The sequence below is a fragment of the Notolabrus celidotus genome, chromosome 6 (genome assembly GCF_009762535.1).
Source record: "Notolabrus celidotus isolate fNotCel1 chromosome 6, fNotCel1.pri, whole genome shotgun sequence".
Taxonomy (NCBI): Eukaryota; Metazoa; Chordata; class Actinopteri; order Labriformes; family Labridae; genus Notolabrus; species Notolabrus celidotus.
Window position 1 is genome coordinate 3,405,277 of NC_048277.1, and position 7,512 is coordinate 3,412,788.

Sequence of the window (7,512 nt, forward strand, 5' to 3'; positions counted from 1 at the left end):
ACACCATTTAGAGTTCACAAAGACAGCAAGACCTCCTCCTCTCTTCTTACCGCTCTGCTTTCCCCTGTCTGCGCGTATCAGCGTGAAGCCAGCCAGTTCAAGCACAGTGTCCGGTATATTCCCGTGCAGCCATGTCTCCGTGAAGCAGAGCAAACTGCACTCCCTGTAGATGCTCTGGCTGTTTACTAAAGCCATCGGTTCATCCGTCTGGTTGGCGAGTGACCTCACGTTCCCCATGATGATGGATGGAAGAAAAGGCTTGAATTTTCTGTCCCTCTCGATCCTCTTTCTGACTTTCCTGCCGGCCTTCTTCCCGCGTTGGCCGCCTCTCCGTATCTCCTCAGGGATGCACGTTGAGGGAACTCCTGCTGCACGCCTGTAGCGCAGTAGTTCCTCACGGGAGTAAGTCATTCTCCAGACAATGAAGTCAGAATACCACTTAACTCCTTCAAAAATAATCCACAACTAAAACACTGCGGTGGTACAATAAGTCCCAAACAAGATGCATCCTTTTTTATAAGGAAAAAATAGCAAAAAAGAAAGTTAAATAGTGTAAAAGGTAAAGAGGGTTCGAAGCTGCTGCAACCAGAAACGGCAGCTGTAGGACTCACTTCTCCAGTCAAGGTTGCGTGGCTTTGGAAGGGGGGGGTCTCTGAACAGTCAATCACACAGGTGGCTTTTGGATAGTGTTCCTTGAAACACTGAAGCATTGTTGCCTGAATGGTCTCCATGGGAAGCCAGGGTATGTAATATCTCATGTTCTCCTCCGTGAGATCAAGCCAGCACGTAATCACCTTGCTTACTATGGTCTGACAGACACCAAACCTCTCAGCAAGGTCACCCTTCAATAAATTGAGACGCAGCTTCATCAGGGTCATAAGAAGCTGATTCCTGGGGTGTAACTGGAAGCTGTTATTGTACTCGTTTGTGAGGTGTTCAGCAACACAGTTGAAAGGCTCCAGAGACAACCCTGTGTGGAGCAAACAAAGGTTGTCCTTCCTCAGTAAGGTGGAGTACAAGATTCAAGATTCAAAGGTTTTTATTGTCAATTTTCACTGAATATACAAGACATTCAGGAAAAACGAGATGCTGTTTCTCTCTCTTCCAGCTCTTGAAATATCTAAAATTTAAATATAAAAATACAATAAAATATAATAAATACAGTTCTATCCATAAAAACAGCCTATGTGCACAGTGCAGGTATTGCAGTGACAGTTTAAAAATGTACAATGAAAATGAGAATAGATAATAGTGCAAATGATATTAAGGTGCAGACAGTATTGAGAATAAGTAAATGATAGAGTAACCGGTTAATGTGCAAAAAGCAGCTGAGGTACAGTCCTTGTATGTAGTGTGTGTGTGTGTGTGTGTGTGTGTGTGTGTGTGTGTGTGTGTGTGTGTGTGTGTGCGTGCGTGCGTGCATGTGTGCGTGTGTGCGCGCGTGCGCGCGTGCGTGCGTGCGTGAGTGCGTGAGTGCGTGTGTGTGTGTGTGTGTTAGTTAAAGTCAAAGTCCAGGGGGCAGAGGAGGGAGGTAGTGAGAGGAGTTCAGCATCCTGACAGCCTGGTGAAAAAAGCTGTTCAACAGTCTGGTGGAGCGGACCCGGAGGCTCCGGTACCTTTTCCCTGAAGGCAGGAGACTGAAGAGGGAGTGGTAGGGGTGGGAGGTGTCACCAGCGATGCTGACGGCTCTGCTGGTGAGGCGGGTGTGGAAAATGTCTGTGAGGGAGGGCAGAGGAACACCGATGATCTTGCTGGCTGTGTTCACTATGCCCTGCAGAGTCTTTTGGCAGGAGGCAGTACAGCCACCAAACCACACAGCGACGCAGCCAGTGAGGACGCTCTCGATGGTGCCTCTGTAAAAGGAGAACATGATGGGGGGTGGGACTTGTGCTTTTTTCAGTTTACGGAGGAAGTAGAGCCGTTTTTGAGCCTTCTTGGCCAGCGATGCAGTGTTGTTTGTCCAGGAGAGGTCATCAGAGATGTGCAGTCCCAGGAACTTGGTACTGCTTGGTACTCACCCTCTCCACAGCAGCGCCGTTGATGGTCAGTGGGAGGTGCTGCTGTCGGCCTCTCCTGACGTCCACGACGATCTCTTTGATCTCTACAACGCAGCTGGCTCAGCACACCGTGTTCCGATATCGTATGTCAGTGGCTTCAGGTGGAGCGATGCTTTTAAACCATAGCTGTGGTCAGAGACGCGCAGATCCTCCCACTGAGTTTCCACATCGCAGCGTGTGGGCATGGCAATCTGGTCCTCCTCGCAGTTGTCCACTGCTTCGCTGACTCTCACTGATGCATCTGTTGAAAAAAAACAAACACATTTTCACATTAGCACTTCAATTTCAACCAGGCGCTCACACAAGTCAAGTGAGTGTATTTGAAGGTCCAACATCATGAGCATTAGTACGGCACGGTCAGCATTCAAAATCATGTGAGACAGAGCTCTCTAACTGTAGCTTGCTCTAGCCTACAAGCATCTTACAGGGATAATATGTGCTACAGTAAGACTGTAATGTAAATAACCAACGTAAGTTTGATACTTATATGGTCGCAATGGTAATCCTCCATATTAATTGCAGTCAATTAAATGTTCATTATGTTCACAACGTTAGAGGTAAACAAACACGGATTACACGAGTGTAACTTTAGGCTAACAAGTCAACAATAACAAGCTAGCTTACCCATATCTGAGAACCTCTACAGAGCAGGGGCTTCTTTACTGGAGCATCATAGCCGAGCCATTTCTCGGGGTAAGGGTACTCATCTGTCGGCTTCCCGTCCACGAAATCAAACGAGCACACATACGGGCGCTTAGGTGGGCACTTGAGGTTCAGCGCCTTCAGCCACAGCCTAAACTGCTCCTCGTCTTTAGGGGCTGGGTGCAGGTTGAGTGAGGGAGTGAGGAGAGAAGGACAGGTAAGACGGAGCCAGCCAGCTAGAAAGAGGAGGATTGGGTCTGGCGGTGTTGCGGACCAGTTTCGAATCAGCTGCGGACTTAGCCGAATGGTTAAGTTGCACGCCTATGAATCAACAGATCCGGGTTCGAGTCCAGCCTGTGACTTTCTTACCGCATTTTTTCCCCCACTCTCTCCCAGTTTCCACCATAGACTGTAAAAAATATGGACGTAGTATCCGTGATGTCACCCATCTGTTCCTGAGAGCTGTTTTGAAGCAAATCGACGGCGGCAGCCATATTGGTAATGCGGAACTCAACCAGGCAGAGTGTCACGTAGTGTGAGCCCCTTAGCCAATGGCTGTGTGTTCCCGACCGGAAGTCACGTCAGTCATGTCCTTATTTGGGCAAAACTCGTAATCTTAATATCTTCTGAACCGTCACGTTAGAAAAAAATTCACCCCCCGTACAGTGTGTGCCATTAGAGAGATTAGCTTCATATGGCCAAGCCGTTTTTTGAACCAGGCTGTAAACATGTTTATTAATGCTACAAAGATCGTCTTTTTCCCATTCATATCCATGTAGTTTCCGGTGTTTCTGCAGCCAGCCTCAAGCGGATTCAGTTTATAGCACTTCCGCATTGGCTTCATCGTTTGAGACCGGAGTTTGCCGCTTGGTTTCTACACTTTCCTCTCCTCTAGAAATAAAAGATGTCAAAGCACAAAAAAGGTCTTTAAAAAGGAAGAAAGAGGAGGATTTCCCCTGTGTGGTAACATTTTGATTTGATAACTCCTAATAACACAAGCATATTCAGTGTCCGACGACGGACATTTAACCCTTTGAATGTTTCTTCAACCTCCTTTTAAATCTCACTTTCACAGTTTGACGAGGTGTTTCGGACTAAACGTGAGCAGTATCTACAACTCTTGAGTAGTAAATTGGGTTTCAATTGTTTTTAAGAGCTGAAATCTTAAAGTGTATTATTTGGCCTGTGTCCAAGTCACATGACTGCAACCAAATGGGATACTCATGCTTCCCAAATTAAATCCATTCCACTTTTCTTTTCAATAAATGACATCACTTTTGGTTTGATATTAAAAAATAAAAGTGATGAAATCTGCTGTAACATAATCCTGTGCCTCTCAAAATTCTTTATTCATAAAAACAGGACTATGAAATCTCCCCCCAGATGGATTGTTTTTCTAAATGAATTCCAATTATAAACTCAAATCATTGAAAACAATGAAAGGACCAAAAGCACTTCAAATATACGATTCCCTAAAATGATTTCCCACTGAACTGTAAAATGATTCCCTCTCCTTACTCAACTGATTTTATTATTTATTTTCCAAGTATAGATCATTTTCTCATTTGCCTTAAATTAACAACTCAAGCTGTATTGTTTCTATGTCCTTAATGATTGTTTATGGATGATGCTCCTTCTGAATGTGCCCATTGTTTGTTATGTACATCTAAAATTAAGTTAAAAAAAAAACAAAAAGCCAACTCGTGCTTCCCTCTCGTGCGGGCGCGCGCTCGCACACACGCATGCGTGAACATGTGAATCCAGCCAACCACGGTATGGTGAAATATATATTTCCTTATGAAGCACAGTTAAAACAAACGTGACGTGCTTTCAAATGGCATCTGTAGTGAAAAAAAATTATAAATACTTCCCAAGAAACCCCCCTCAAATGTTGCAGTTGAGGCTTTCAGGGGGTCTCGTGTCAATGAAGGGGTCTCAGACCCCCCTTCCCCCCGTAATTTGCACAGTGCACAGCATCATGCAGGGAGTTCATTTTTGTGTTTGTTGTGTATCAATAATTATGTGTTTTCCTTTAAATGATTACATTTCCAACACAAATGCTCACATAAATACTCTCCAGAATGCAGGGAATCAAGTGTTTGATGCTTCAATTCCCTCTTGTTACCAATATGTTGAAACAAATTCTAAACTGTGAGTGCCAGAGGTTTGGGAAGTCAATTTTATTTTCTTTCACTCATGCCTCCCACACAGCAAAATATCAACAGCTACTGAAAGACAAAACATACATGTAAAACATACACTCACAACGTTTATTGACATTTCACGTTGCATACTTCACCAGCAGCAGGGTTTTCCTTCAAGAAATATCAACAAGAAGTCTTGCTTACAGCTGGAAATAGCTTTTACAGTTAAATAACAAACATTTAAGTTGAACATGAATAGCTTACTAAATCTGGTTGCTTCACACATTGTCTTGCAGCTTCACATGGATGTTAAAGACGGTATGGAATCACAAAGCTTTAGGTTGTTACTCTGATGATAAGGCACTTGTTTATGACATAATCTCTTGACATCGGTTGCGCTCTTTGATCAGTCTCTACTACGGCTTCTGGGGTTCAGCTTCAGCTGCTCTGGATGGAAGTCCCGCTCCAGTCCTGATCCTGCAAGGAGAACAAAAAAAAGCCAGTTTCAATATTAAATTTGTCGCTCTCTGTATTCCATCCCCTCCACTTTATTATGCCATTACACCATTTTAAAACTGGAACTGTGACATTAATCATGAACCGGTGCAATCTAAAACACACTGTATGCAAATGTAAATGGTGTCATACATTTTGGACAGTCAACAGACCACAACTATTTACACACAGTCACAATCTATGTGTGACTTACAAAACATGCAGGAACCAATCACATCATTTCTTTCAAATGTCATCTGCCAAAGTAAGCCAAATGTATCAGCAGTGACTTTACATGTAGTGCAAGCTTTTACTGAAGGAGTCTGTTTGAATGCATGCATGCATGCCTGCAGTCCCTCAGAACTGTACCGTCTGCTCCATCTCCTGGGTGGCGTTACGCAGCAGAGAAGTCAGCAGACTCAGGTAGTGTTGATTCTCATCCAGTAACTGATGGACAGTTTCACTGAAACAAGACAAAAAACTCTGAATTCACTGCATGAATGTTTGACATATGACTTTGAATTATGCATACCATACAGTGATGCAAAATCTTTCAGAGCTTTTTATTTCAGTTCAACAGTTTGGAAGGAAATGAGGATTTCTGCTTCTGCAACCTCCTCCACTTTGAGGTGCATGGGGCGCCCTCTTGTGGAAAGTTTGTGATTTGCAGCAGCTTGCTTGCTTTTAGGAGCCCATGTACTGAGGAACCAGCTGGAGTGTCAACAGGAAAGCTGGGCTATACGCTACTGTACATGAGGCCATTTGAACCACATCATTTATCTCATTAAATATGTCCGACCTGGGGCGCTGGTGGCTTAGCGGTCTAACCGCCCCACATACAGAGGCTATAGTCTCTGTCTGTCTGTCTGTCTGTCTGTCTGTCTGTCTGTCTGTCTGTCTGTCTGCCTGTCTGTCTGCCTGTCTGTCTGCCTGCCTGCCTGTCTCTCTCTCTCTCTCTCTCCCAGTGTGATCATTGGTAGATATTAGTAATAAATAATATTGTAGTATATATTAAGATACATTAAGATCCTATATTGTTATGTTGGTGTACCTCAAGCCATCAAAATGGGTTGAAATAATACTTTGGATATTGAGCAGGCCTACACATGAGGCTGGAGCCTATCTGGCTCAGCTATTTGGAAATAAAAGAACTGGACGGTACCGCAATGACTTGAAGCACCGGCCGGCCCAAGTTCCAGTAAGTGCACGCGAGTGGCTGTCAACGTGGCATTCAAGTGAACGACGCTTCACAGTCGATTCACCGTCACAACCACCCCACAAGTATGCCCTTCCCGGTCCCAAAGATATCATGGACGTATCTTCCATTTAAACCACCTCCTGCAACTACTCATTTCTATCGCGGTGTTGAATTTTAAAATTTAAATGTTTTATTTCTGTTCTATTTGTGTTATGGACTCCTTAGACGTACTATAATTTATCCACAAACATAAAGTAGGAGATACATCGGGAAAATAAGGAGAAATGAGTCGCATGAACACCTGATGCTAGTATTTCCCATGATGCTGAGCGGCCAAAATGTAAATGATCCATGTTGGGTTAGAAGAAAGATGGGAAAAACGTGACATTACAAGTGATGGAAGAAGTGAGCTACTTCCACATGAACTTACACGATAAAAACCTGTCGACTTGTCTCTGTTTGATCGGTTAGAGCAACCGTAAACAACGCATACCTTGAGCATTTCTCTTATGTGTCATGTTTCTGCTCCGACGGCTGCTAACCACTTCCTGACTCCCATCGGCATTTCGCGTTACTGCTAGGCAACGGAAGTGACGCAAACAAGCGGTCACACAAGTCAAGTGAGTGTATTTGAAGCAGGTCCAACACAACATCATGAGAATTAGTACGGCACGGTCAGCATTGAAAATAATGTGAGACAGAGCTCTCTAACTGTAGCTTGCTCTAGCCTCCATGCATCTTACAGGGATAATATGTGCTACAGTAAGACTGTAATGTCACTGTTACGTTTTGTTTGAGAGTTGTACTTGACTATTAAAGTACTGGACACGGACGGCAGGATTACAACGAGATGGCTTTATTCCTTAACTCCTTAGTCACCGGAAGTTACAGTGTATATCCACTAGGTGGCAGTATATGCAAACTGTGCAGTTACAAAGCACTAACACCACATCCTCCCTTCTGAGACCATTTACTA

General features: G+C 44.1%; 1 long non-coding RNA gene across 1 annotated transcript; it reads right to left on the minus strand.

The window, feature by feature from the left end:
• Nucleotides 1-4,860: 4,860 nt before the first annotated feature.
• LOC117813767 lies at nt 4,861-7,161 on the minus strand. The gene is made up of 3 exons (XR_004631446.1): nt 7,030-7,161; nt 5,708-5,801; nt 4,861-5,320 (listed from the first exon to the last, which is right to left on the minus strand). It is a non-coding gene; the product is annotated as an uncharacterized LOC117813767 (long non-coding RNA).
• Nucleotides 7,162-7,512: the final 351 nt, after the last annotated feature.